A 14,087-nucleotide genomic window follows, 5' to 3' on the forward strand; every position below is an offset into this window, starting at 1 on the left:
GCACTTATTCGCCCAGAACTTTAGTATTTGGAACACATACAGGTACATTTTCAAGAACAATTTCATGGGGTACGGAATAAATATGCACATTTTATTGATAATACAATGACATTAACGTAGCATAACGCCATTAAAGCTAGAAATGTGTATTCCATTCCTTCGGAAAAGATGCTTTACTAAACGACTGTCACTTCAAATCAGCAGCTTTACAACTGATCGCCTTCAATAAATTCCTCTCATTTCGTCACTGGCCGTGTTGACCACCGCATTTTAAACAGAATGCTGCGTTGTGCAGTACATCATGTTTCATGAATTCCCCACTACGGCTTTGTGTACGTGACTGGAGTAATATCATTTCCTACATTGCATGTGATGTTCATTAAATGAAATGAAATGACAAACAAGAGGTAGCCTGTGTTTTTAAACTAAGGATTAATTACAGTTCGCACGATGGAAGTTTCAAGAAACATCGATAGCCTGTATTTTCCTATAACCACAGGCATCATGGTAATCCACCCCCGAACCCAATTCGCTAGCTGACGTACCATATGCTAAGAGCTTCAGCAAATCGTAGAAGATGTGAGGTGCTCGAATACGCTACGCTAGGCCACCGATGCACCCGGTGCGTGCTTGTACGAACAAACGTATTTCCAGGGCATATCGTCTTAGACATTCGAGTTCATGCATCACCAGCAAGCCAATGCAAAGACGGCAGTGGTCTGCAAACCAGCTAGAATATCGTTCCTGTTTGTTCTCAAGTTGTTTTCTCCGGTTGTTTATTTATCTTTTTTCGTATAAAAGTGAGAGTATATTTACAGTTAAGCTGAGGGAGTAATTTCCCAGTCGTTTCTTTATCCAGTTGTTTACTCGTTGAACACTTTCTGCACCACCACGAGGACTGACGAAGACAGAAGAAGAGGACAGAAGACACATTCTAAGCGCCATCCCGCTCGAGGAGCACCACCAACAACAACATTCTTCTGATTCTACTTTTTTAAAAGTTTGTACTACGGGAATGTGTATATAAGTGGTGGGTTTTTGCAAATTATGACAAGTTTTTATGCATAACGTTTTTTTTGTTTTACAGCGGTATCTGTTAACCGGAAGGTCTCGAGAAATCGATGTGGTGGCATCACAAAACTATTTGTTTCGGTTTTGGGTTCGGTGATCCGAAAAAAAAAACACTTAAAATTGCCTAAAAAATTATGATGTGCCAAGAATGAAACGTCAGCCTTGAATGCGGAGGCGCGACCTGTTGTACGGGAACGGGAACGGTTTTCGAAATATGCGCACCACCCCACGTTGTTACTTTCTTCTGCCTTGACCTAGCGACTGGGTTTGAGCCCAACAAAGCAGAACGCTAGCTACTGAGCTACTAAGGTTGTCACCATGTCATTTTGCATTTTCACCTAATCGGTTAGTTTTCCGAAACTTCTATGGTTCGTTAATGGCGTGCAAGATGAGATCGAAGCACGAGCTGGAAGAAGTTGAAGAAACTTCATTCTACACGAGCAGCGCGAAGTTAGGCATATCCTGAACAACAGCGTCGTTGCTCTTCCTTCCATTTGCAATCAGAGTCAAGGCGACAACCTTCAATAATATGGGTAAGTGGCTGCCTTCATGGTAATTTTACATCTTGCTGCGCTCCTTCTAAAGTAAAGGCTATGAGCTGAACGGATTTCTGATTTCCTCTACCTATTAGAAATCTTGTGAACACAGAAATGTGCAGGAGGATTGGGAATGAGCTATCGTTATCTCGATATATACGTCGAGTGGGAGGCAAAATTTACATAACTAGCCGGCAGCATCCGTAACTAGAGAAGCTTGAAAAGTGATGGAACGCAATGCAAGATATCATAGATCATAGATGCAAGATCTCCAGATAATGACGTTCCCGGAAGTCAAATTCTTTCCCATAAATCAGCATAGTTATCCGCAAAGGTATATCCACTGCAACGTGCCTGTTGGAAGCTCTTAGCGATCTTGCGTGCTGTTTGAATGAAGGATCCCAGCTGAATTTTCTAAAGGCCTCTGGTAATGCATTACACCTTAAATTGTTAGCCTGGTTGATGCTGGTATTCACGAGCCATTAGATGAATGCTTGTATCTTCGGACACAGTATGTTCGATTGCAATGTAGTCCACCCGACATTGTTGCACCGATTTCTGATGTGTGCTAGGGATCTGTACTGGAACCCTTATTTCGTTTAACATATATTAACAATAGCCATATTGGTGTTGACCGTCCCATTACTGTAGGTCCGTTCGTAGACGACTTTCTCATTTATTCACCAGTCAAAACGGTTTCTCACAAAAATAAACTTACAATTTTACTTGACAATAATCTCAGGTGTGCTCAGACTGGCAGACGCTGCTAAATTGTGCTAAAACCATTCATTAAGACGCGTCAAGAGAAAAGAAAAACTATCATTGTCTCCATGATCAGATATTTGAAGTAAGACTGAGATAACCGTCTACGGAACGGCGAACGCTTCGGACAGAGTGGGTTACTGTGATGGATCTCTGATGTGTTCAGATCTCTGTACAGTTATAGCAAATATTGTCTCATGGAGTGAACACGGATGTACTAGTACAGTTATAGCTATTAACTGCTGTATTTTCACATTAATGCTTCTGTATATGTTTGCTGATAAAATCTATTCGACCTAATAAATCCGGTCTTTTCGGAGACTATAGGCAGACCTGACTCAGGTTCGTCAAATATTGTGTATGCGTTTGAAAACAGAACCCAAAGAACTAACCCACTAACTAGAGGTGTCGCCTTACGAGCGCCCGGTGATGAGGCTAGCGATCCTCTGGACTTTTTTTGCTCAGCTCCCATTCACTGAGGCGATAAATAAAGATATAATAATGCGCGTACTTGGCCGGTCATATCTAATTTTACGGACAAATTGCGACATACTGCGTGTTGCCCAGTGAGAGCAGACATGACGGCGGGCTTTAATGCGGTCCGATCTGATGACACGTGTTGCGTCCCGAAGGTCTTGGCGCCTGTCCGCTCTATACGATGGGTGGCATGGTGCATCATAGAAAGAGGACAGGTTGCACAGCGTAATAAGTTGATGAGAAATCGCCAAAAGCTATTCGTAGGATGAACTGGGGACAATGGCCGAGATCTGAGAGACTGACAATCAAGACTAGCTCGTAGGTTGGTCTACTGCACCGACATTTTCCTCGTTTCACTGGTGAAGCGAGCAAGTGCCAACTAGCGAAGTCGCTGTTAGGCTCAGAATCCGTGGGAAGCACAGCAGCAAGGATAGCCAAAGCGTAGTCGGTGATACGATTTGCGTGTTCGTCCCGACGGTCCCGGGTGACATCATTGCCTGTTAGAATAAGGCGCACCTCGTCAGGAAGACGCCTAAGGAAAAGCTTGCGAAAGATCGACGAATGTCGTTCTGCATGGTTTCCAAGCAATTTAGTCGCAATTCAGTAATCCTAGTTGCAGGCCGCTCCGCGTTTAAATAATCCCGAAACACATACGTGCGTATCCATCAGCAAATTTCACTATGCAAATGTGCCGAAACCGCGGTGACCGGGAACGCAGGGATCACGGCGCACGTAATTTTGCGGCAATGCAGATGATTTGAGTAAGCATCGATCTGTTTTTCAGATAAACCACTTTCCGACCAAGATAAGCCTCCGTCGGCGAAAGTCATGCACTCCGGATGCGCGTTGTTTCGGTTTCGGCTCATTTGTATGCATAAAGTTGTATGCGATGTATATTTGGCGACACGCGTTCTTTTCTGGATTTTGTCGAATAAGGTATACTCTGGTAGAGTGGAAAAAGTCAGGTCCACTAGTTGTGTAGACGTTGGAAAAACGGCAATGAAGCTTGCTGAAATTTATTAGAAAGTTTCGCGTGTCGGACCATGCTTCGCCAGAAAAAAACGTAATGGTGTACTCGCAGATGTACATGGACACTTAAAAAACGAAAGATATTGGGAGAATAAGAATGCGAGGTTGAATAACAAGAGTTGGATTTTCTTCCTCCTACCTGTATTATGCTCTACTTGGTTGCAAAAACCCTTTTGATTCAAAAGAAAAACGATATCCGTATGATATTCGTGTGATAATTCTATGATATCCTAGTGGGCCTCTGCTCTGTTGTACTCATCGCTGACCGTTGAATAATTCAGGTATCAGGCGCCATATTTGGTTCATCACAGACGACAGAGCGGCGTTCCCTTTCCATACCCTAGTTCCTTGCAGTTATATTTCTATATTCGTTCCTAATATCCCCGAGCCCAGCAACGCTCTGCGCTCAAAGCTCTTCTGACACTTCTGGACACCATCGGACTTCGATCGTTATTGTGAAGGGGCTCGTTATTTTATTCCCCACATTCCCACCAGCAATGGGGTAGAGCATCGCCTGTGGCGATGAAACTCCCCACTCTCCAAGGTCAAAAATAAAATTGTTGTTGTTCGTTCCTAATATGTGTGTCAAAGGGATGGTCTGTGAAACTAATAACCTTGGAGCGGCGTTAAAAATAACAAAATATGGCAAAAGGACGAAATACTGAATAAATTAAAATATCAGCACTGAGTTATTCTGTTATGCATTTATTTATTTTTATTTTGAAAGCTGCTCCAAGGTTTTTACTTTCACAGGTCATCCTTTGGCGCAAATTGTCAGGTACATAAGCAGAAATATAACGATGTGCGTTAATTTTAACAGATGTTCGAGCCATTTTTCCCACGCTGTCCCATCGACTGAGTTCAACGGTGAAAAAATCTTTGGCTAATTTTGAATAATCAGAAGTGTATTAATTGATAATTATACATTGTTCTGGCGAACAGAGGTAGTTCTCGTAATAAACACTCCAGACATATTGACCAGTACCGTTTCCACTCAAACTGTTTAAGGAATTCCTTTTTCCCGGCAGCAATCCAAAGTTGGAACAATCTCCCTCAGCAAGCTGTGAAATGCGAGTCATTCTAAAGTATTCTAAAATAAATAAATAAATAACTGCTGAAACCAGGGTTGAAAAGGGAACGCCGCTTTGCCGTCTGTGTGGAAGCGAATACGACGCCAGATACCTGAATCATTCAACGGTTAGCGCCGAGTACAGCGAAACAGAGGCAGACTAGGATGTCGTTTGGGGCCATCTAGAATTTCGTTTTTTGTTTTGGACCGAAATAGTTTAAGCAGCCCAGTAAAGTATAGTACAGATGTGAGGAAGGAAATCTCTCTTGTTTATCCAACCCTCGCATTCTTAGCCTAATCCAAATATATGTTTCCTTCTTTTACGTGTCTATGTAGAGTTGTGCGAGTTCACCATTTCATTGTTTTGTTACCTGATGAAGCATGGTCCACCACACGAAAGCTTGGAATACATTTTAAGGAGCTTCACTGCCGTTTTTCAATTGTCGGTTTACAAAGGCACAATTGATTTCAATGGGGATTGCCTCCCGTTCCGCTAACTCAGTTTTGTCCTTGTAGTTACACACAGTCCTCCAGAGTTTGCTGCCGGGCCATAGGACTGAACTGTAAACACGTCATCTATGCTGCTCCCATAGATTATTGGATAAAAACAAAGCAAAGGTGAAAAAACAACCTCATAGATGCCTGTGTATGAATACGCTCCCATATTATCGTAACGTGCATTTTAAGTCCATAATTATTTATCTTATCTTCGCAGCTTAGTTTACGGTATTCTCGTTTATGATCTTTACAGAACAGAACTTCTCAGCGGATGCTATGAGCTCAGCAGGCGACATAGAAGAAAGCATGAGTCTAAGTTATCCTCTGATGCCAACGGAGGAAATAATTGTGGAAGGTGAGTGCGGACCACATCAGACTTCAATTCGAAGAGTTTCCCGTAACGATCCTCTAAGGCTATGCAGCATCTAGGTTAATGCACCTTATTCCATCATGTTCTGCTTCTCGGAGGCAAATCCAGTGCAAAAAACTGCGCATCACCTGAGTGTACTTCTATTGGTCTAAAAGAGTGCCCTCTAACTGTGTAGACCTGCTAGTAATTTCAAAAGGCACCAGGAATTTCTTCCCATGTCTGGGAGTACGTGGAGCGGTTGACTGCGTGGTTAGTCCGGAAATGAAATGCTACTAACCATAATTCGGCGCTTTACGTCACGCGATAACTGCTGTCCTGAGAGACGCCACAGTAGTTGGGTGTGCGGATTGATTTTGCACACCTGAAAGTTCTGGTCGAAAGTGCGCCGAAGTCCAGACAGGTGGCACACCACATTCAACGTCCCTCGCTGAAGACTCCCCGTCTGAGCCACTGTATCCTTATACCCCTCCACCAATCTGCCACTGTCCTCGCGATCTTCAGGTCAGTAGGCGGGTACACTGTCGAGTCCGAGTCGAGTGAGCCACCCAGAGCGCCAGTCTGCAAATTGAAGTCCATCTAGTTGGGCTGCGAGCACATGTAGTAGAAATAGGCAGCTGTACAGTTTGATGCAGAAGGGTTCTAACAATTCGTTCTTATATTCCTTTTCTAGGGGACGAGTAAGTATGATATTCCCCTTTCGAGTAACCCAAGGCTGAAGCACAACCGATTTTTGTGCTCTACCAACTATGGTGAAACCTCGAGGTATATGAAATGTTGCCACACTTTATGTATCTGTGTAGGTTCCGTGCATATGAGCAGAGTAGATTAACTACGTCAGCCCTATGCACACCGTATTTAGCTTCACAAGTCCTTTTTGTTAATTTCTGTACTTTACTACAGGAAGGGATGCTAACAGGACCAACGAGAGCCTTGCTCAAAAAAGATCAGTCGTACTTGGAACGTGTACATTGTGTTGGCGATATGCATCGCTTGATAAGTGGCTCGGAACCTCAAGATGAGTGTGCGGAATCGCTGGCTTAAGGTGGTGGTCGCCGGTTTAAGGAATTCGAGACCGTTCCTAAGGATCTCCAGGATCCGGGATTGAATATCGAGAGAAAGACAAACCGACACAGCGCGCAGACACAACCCTGATGCAACAACACTGACTCAAAAATACTCCAAAAGCCCCAAAAGCCAAGCCCTGATGTCCGTTCTCATCCCTTTAGATAATCGAACTGGTCTGTCGTCTCCTCATTCTGAATTGCATTAGTGATGCGTCCACTATGGGACACAAGACGCACTAAAAAAGGACGCATTAAATTGTTTTCTCTTACGTTTCGTCGGTGTAATTCTTTTCGTTGTATGTACTTACTCAGGCATATGTATGCTCACTTGAAATAAGATCGCTCGTTTTATTCCCATGCATGCTCCCATTTTCTCTTGACATTCTGTTTCATATTTTTGCGACAAACCGAAGCACCAACCGAACCAAGACCAACCGAAACATCGAAACGAAAGCCTGGAAAGCAAGAGGCAGTTACTACTCGCTCTACTTACTATTGAAAAACAGGCTTCCCTTTCGAACTTCACCTGTTTATTCGCCAATGAGGTGGCTCAGTCAATGAAGGTGTTTCCTAGCTGCATGGTTTTAAATGCTTTCAGATACCGTATACTACTCTAGTTTATTCTTAGCGCGCAGGAAGCCACGTGATCCGCTCCCCCATTACCCATACGTTGGTTGTCTGCTTGTCGTAGCAAATGAGGCCGACCCATCCTGAGAAAGCCCGGTCTATGGTCGACAGAGAGAAGTATGACACAGGCGTTCTCAGACTTTCTCAACACGGTGCCTGTCCACTTCCTAACGTTCATCAATGCCATGTTTTTTTAAGCTCAACCTACAGGTCATCATCCGTTCTGTCTTTCTTTTTCTCCATCTCTTTCTCGTCGTTGTGAGATGTTTTCCTGTTCCTCCGCCTATACGTCAGCAGCCGATGGTAGGCCACAAGTTCCATTCTAGAAAGGAAACATGGACAACTAATCGAGATCATTCAAACATGTGGTTCCCGCGGCTCACAAACCCGGGTTCGTTCCGTATCCGACCCGCCGCAACCCCGAAGAACGCAAGCACAGCAACTATCAACGAGAAACAGTCTATTCCCTTACATGAAATCCAGCGTGTTTTTCAGTTTGCCGCCTGAGCATCGCCAACAAAATCCAGAGAGAAAAGGCGCCCTACTCTCCCGTACATTGCCTTAAATGCCCTTGGACAGGGGCTTGTCTTCGTGCTGCATTAAATTAAATATTAGATTATTGTTGTAGGCAACCGCAAAAAGAAACCGTAGTAGCAAGCAAGAGTATCAGTAGCATTGAGCAATGCTGCAACATTTTTTTCTGTTCGTTACAGTTCGTTGTGCTGCACGCTGTCAACCACATTCTGCGTCGCATTTATCGTTTCTTTCATTGTGGCATTTGGTAAGTTCTGGTTTTCAAATACTAGCCTTCTGAAATTTCTTCTCGATTTCCAACCTTATACAAATTACAAGCTCTCAGGCGAAGCAAGGGGATGTACTTATTCGCCTTCGTGATCCCAAATCGCGACTGTAGTGTACCGCTGTCGTGTACCCTTGAACTCCTTGGGCATAAAACTGGAACACTAAAACAAACGGAACAATATGACATGTATGCAGTGTAGGTAGAGCAGTTGCGAAAATAGAATGCTTTATTCGGAAGTTTCGGAACGAGGAAGAAATGGAGGACGAAAAAAGAGGACGAGATGTCACCGGTCCATCCTTTCCCCAATGACTACAATGCGCATCCTGTTTTTTAAATATTTTTTATAGCAGAGATTGCAAGATAAGTCACACGGAGATATTAGGTGCCGTTTCGGAACGTTATTCTTGCGAACTTCATAGCTACGCGTACGTATGATTTTGCAATTGAAAGTGCGCTGTAATAAATGTCGCAAAATTGTCATTCTGGGGTGAAGAGTTTCATGGATGGTATCCCAAATTGTGAACATCTGCCTCTTCCTTTAACATCGGTATTTCCCAACAGTGATGTTGAGCCAGCAGTCCAGTATGGGCAGCACTAGTACGGTGTACAGTAAACCTGGAAACGGTGCACCCGACAGAGGCTCGCCCGGGCAGAAGCCTAGCACTAGGCATGCATCATCGACGCAGACTCCGAAAAGAGAAACGACCAATGCGATCCCGACTCCGACCACCAGCTCTGCATCTTTGACACTCAGTCCTCCAACTGCCATACCAGCTGCTGGGTCGACTAGCAGTCTGAGCATCCCGACGACGTTGAAACCAGCTACTACCGCCGTTACAAATCCTGTGATAACTAATGTGCCGAACACCACTAGTTCCAGTACTTCCACCACTACTTCCAGTACATCCAGCACCACTACCACTACATCCACCACCAGTACCACTACATCGACCACCAGTACCACTACATCGACCACCAGTACCACTACATCGACCACCAGCACCACTACATCCACGACTAGTACCACTACATCCACCACTAGTACCACTACATCCACCACTAGTACCACTACATCCACGACTAGTACCACTACAACGACCACCAGTACCACTACATCCAGCACCAGTACCAGTACATCTACGACTAGTACCACTACATCCACCACTAGTACCACTACATCCACCACTAGTACCACTACATCCACCTCCAGTACCACTACATCCACCTCCAGTACCACTACGTCTACCACCAGTTCCAGCACGTCCTCCACTAGTACGACTACATCATCCACCACTACAAGTACGTCCACCACCAGTACCAGTACGTCCTCTACCAGTACGACTACATCCTCCACCAGTACAAGTACGTCCACCAGTAGTACCAGTACATCTACCACCACTACGAGTACATCCACCACCAGTACAAGTACATCGACCACTAGTTCACCAATTGGCACAGCATCCACTCCGGCGTCGCCCCATACAGGTAATTCGTTTTCATGTTTATGGACCTGCTGGAGTATTCACGGAATGCATTATAAGCGCAGATGAAGGTTATTGGAAAACCCTGCATACGTGTCATTACTGGCCGTTGCGGGACTTTAGAGAATGATGACATGTATAGTTCATGGGGGTCAGATAATACAGCTTGTGGCGGTCCGAGCCAAACTGGGACTGCGGGGCGACGTTGCGCACAACTTCGCAGAAAGAGACTTGATAATAAAACGCGACGGCGTGCTTTTCTGAAATTCTGAAAGAAAGGACTCTACGGGGAGAGCTGCGAGAGGGAAGCAAGGCCACTCGCATTTCGTGTGAGTATAACATTCAAAATATCGCGAGCTTCTAGCAGGCTCTGTCGCCTTCCGAATTCTTCACGGAGCTCGATCCGTTTATTTCGAGATACTGCTGGCTCTTCTGGAGCCATTGCAGAAGTGAGTAAATACAATAACATAGGCAATACAGTCACACATCGCAACAACGAAAAAGAAAAGGCCATAATTGATAAGCAAATAATATCAAAGTCGTCTGGGATCCTAGGATGATAACTTAAAACGGAACATGAGCTTTTCCGTAAAAGCTGTATATGACTGGGAGCTACAAATTTCATAGTGATGATTGTTCCAGTCATCAATTGTTCTTGGCAGACATGAGTATTTAAAGGCATCAGTCCGACTAGGAATTCACTTTAAAAATAACGTACGACGATACCTCAAAGTCAACGGATCTTTAAGCTGAATATAATTGTTTAAGTTACTCTTAAAATGTCCGCGTAAAAATTAGGTAAAAAATTGTCTTGTCTTTTAAGGACAACACTTGGATAGTCTCTAAATTCGCTTGATGTCGCAGTCTTGTTGAGGATTCGTTTCTGCCGAAACATATGATTGGATTTTTTTCTAATTCTTTTCGTGCGTTAACATGTATGGATCCCACACAACTTTGGCATTCATAATCACTGGCAATACAAGGGATTTATATGCCAACAATCGTACTTCAGATGTGGAATACCGTAATAATCTTCTAAGGCAAAACAGCTTTCTCCTAGCTTTTGTAGAAGCCTATCGAACATGCGCATTCCATCTTAAGTCAGCTGGAACGATTACACTCAGGTATTTGAAGGTATGTTATCCTGATGTCACTGTTTGCAATGTCCACTTCCAGCTTCCTACTGAATTACAATGTGAACGACGGAGTACACGAAATCGAAGCAATAGCGACAACGTGATCATAACGGGACTAAGCAGAATAGTATTATTTAGTTTTTACAAATTGTCAGTGTTATCACTGTCCCTGCCGTAGCGATAGCACACCCAGTGCACGACAATGTCTGCTGTATGCAATACATATCCCTTATCCGAAGCAGCGGGATACACCGCTGTGCATCCGCGATCATTCCAAAGTTTGTTCATATCGAACTCGGCAGACAGCCGACACAATGCAGGGCATACAAGAGTCACACCTTTCAACTATTTACTTCACAATAGAACAAATACAGCTGCGCCATCGCCGAAACTCTTCCGCTGTTCATTCGTTAGCGCCTATGCAAGATCGATGGCGCATTCCTGTCCATTTGGACAGGATGAGTTCTACCTCTTGTCTGATTCGCATATCGTTGGCACTTTGGAGGATTTGTGCCATGGTCGTGCCCCGTGTGAAAATTGTTGAAATGATTGTAAGTTGTCACTCTTGTACGTCCTCTCTAGTTGTAGTCCGGTTGGTGTCCGCAGCTCGAGCGGTATGGTTTGTTACGTACACCTGAAAGCAAAGAGGTTCATGCAATTATGCTTTCCCGTGGATACGGATGCGGCCGGGAGAAAAGATGGGACGCACAGAGGTCCTGGGATCTCCAGGGATTTAGCCCCATCCCCTCCTATCCCCAGCCTCTCGTCAGCACTGACAAACGTCAAGAAACATCACGTGAGCTGTCCGCCTCCACCCGTAACATGCCCTTTCTTTGGATCTCGGAAGCACTCCTGATGCTACAGGAAATTAGTGAAAACATGGTAGATAACGCAACTGAAGACACCGAAGTAAGCGAGGTCCATACAGCAATTTCGAACAAAACCGGTTGACGGAGATTTTTTCCCTTTTCCAACACGTTTTTCACAGTTTCATTAGAGACAAAACTATCTCTCTAGGAGTACGCTACGTGCACCTGAGGGCATCGATGTACAGGCAGTGTAGGGAAATAATTTGGTGCCATTTCATTTCAGCAGAACGGCTGTTGGTGTGCGTCACAAGCGGTGTCAACGAAATGCCAGATAACCTCTGCGATGTCCTGTTGCTCGAATGCCGTGACAGGTTTCCGTTCAAAAGGAGGCAAAGTGAAGTCGAAAAATTCGCCACCGCTAATGCGGTAACTTGCCGTGGCACGAAATGCGGTATTGACATGCCTATACTGTAAGTAATCCCGGCAATTACAATGTGACATTGGTAAAGACAAAGTAGGCAGGACAGCTCCGGACACCTATACAGTCCGCTGAATGAGTATTTTTGCAAAACGCTAATGTCGAACCGGCCAAACTGTGAATCAATGGGTAGTGTCTGCTTCCCATGATACCCTAGATTGCTTGGCTTCCAACCAAGTGAAGGACTCCAGTATTTCGTGCAGACATACAATGTGCGCAGAAAACGTCTCTGTGGAAGGATGCTAGAAAGGACGTGTAGGACTACCGAGGAGTAATGTTGGGTCAAGGAACAAAACGACAAAGAAAAAGGTAGAATACGTTAGAGTAGTAGAGTCCCCTCCTCCGTCTGCAGCACGCTCTCGATATTAGTCGTCCTGCAATGCGAAGCCATGGTTCCCTCCCGTCAAGGTTGACAATCGATCACGCAGATTTCTTTAGCTGTAGCCGGATAAATTTTTCGAACTGGTCCCAGGCTCAACTAGGACAGGTTGCAAACATCATTGGGACCGGTTTAAGTGATTCCACATCAACTGGTTCGGTAACACAGTTCTCCTCGTACCAGTTCGAAAAATTTCTCTGGGTACAGCTAAAGAAACCAGTTGGGCCAACTGATTTTGTAACCGATTTGGTTTCTTTAGCTGTACCCAGAGAAATTTTTCGAACTGGTACGAGGAGAACTGTGTTACCGAACACGAACCAGTTGATGTGGAACCACTTCAACCGTTCCCAACTCTACAATGAGGTTTGCAACCTGTCCTAGTTGAGCCTGTGACCGGTTAGCAACCAGTTGGGCCAACTGATTTTGTAACCGATCCCACCCAGAACTGGGACTGGGTGAACTGTTGTTCAATATCAGTTCAAACAGGGACTGATTACAAACCTGAGTGACGAGCTTCGGCCTGCTGAAGTTCCTGTTGGCCTGTTCGATAACAGCGTAGCTGGCACCAGTTCAACTGGTGTGTAACTGGTGCCCCTTTACAGGATCGCTGTTCCCAAAAAAGGCAGATCCAAGCTACAGAAACACAAAAATGCAATTTATTTTTAGTTATGAAATGAATGAATGAATGAAAATTTTTAACACCAAGCGGGGCGGGGTAAATATGGCAAAAAAGCCGGAAATGCTTGACGAGGCCATTGCTCCCCTATACGATGCATTAACATCACAATAAGTAAGATTAATGTACAATAACTACAGTAAACGTTAGAAATTTGCAATTTTTTTAACTGGTACCAGTTGAACGGTGTTATCGAACAGGGACCACCTCCAGTGGAATCAGTTGGGCAACTAGTCCCTGTTTGATAACACAGTTCACCCAATCCCAGTTGAGACTGGGACTGGTTAGAAACCAGTTGGGCCAACTGGAACCAGTTGAGACTGGGACCGGCCAGATCCTAGTTGAGTCAACGGGTACCAGTTGATCACCTTTCCCTGTGGAAGGGTTAATGAGCCGACGGGCAATCATAAGGCTGGAGTCACTCTGGTTGTACACGTATAACGAATGGTAAACCAATCATGTATGGCATATGTATAATGCTCGGTCACGCTGGTTATACATGTTAATGCATACCTTGTTTGACAACTAGTTTGGTCCAAACGATTGTATGATTATACATCGTCTCGAACATATGTTATTCAAACATCGGTCACACTGGTTATTCAACTGAACTGGAAGAACAGTGGGAGTGGCTTAAACCCTAATGCATGGCAAGCGACAGTGTCACAGTAACCAACCGAAGAGTTAATATACTTTCCATGTGCCGACATCGCTATTCAAGATGTACGATGACTACGAAGACGGGGCTGCACTTGCCGATTTTCGATTGTCTCATGCTCCATGTGCGCAGACAATGAGCTCGCCATTTTAAACACACGTGCAA

The 14,087-nt window shown here is 44.6% G+C and overlaps 1 long non-coding RNA gene across 1 annotated transcript; it reads left to right on the top strand.

Moving 5' to 3' along the window:
* The first annotated feature begins 1,352 nt into the window (after positions 1 to 1,352).
* LOC135376879 (uncharacterized) lies at positions 1,353 to 9,120 on the top strand. The gene is made up of 5 exons (XR_010417893.1): positions 1,353 to 1,604; positions 5,696 to 5,797; positions 6,483 to 6,574; positions 8,217 to 8,284; positions 8,867 to 9,120. It is a non-coding gene; the product is annotated as an uncharacterized LOC135376879 (long non-coding RNA).
* The last annotated feature ends 4,967 nt before the right edge of the window (positions 9,121 to 14,087 follow it).

This window comes from Ornithodoros turicata, chromosome 1 (genome assembly GCF_037126465.1).
Source record: "Ornithodoros turicata isolate Travis chromosome 1, ASM3712646v1, whole genome shotgun sequence".
Classification (NCBI taxonomy): Eukaryota; Metazoa; Arthropoda; class Arachnida; order Ixodida; family Argasidae; genus Ornithodoros; species Ornithodoros turicata.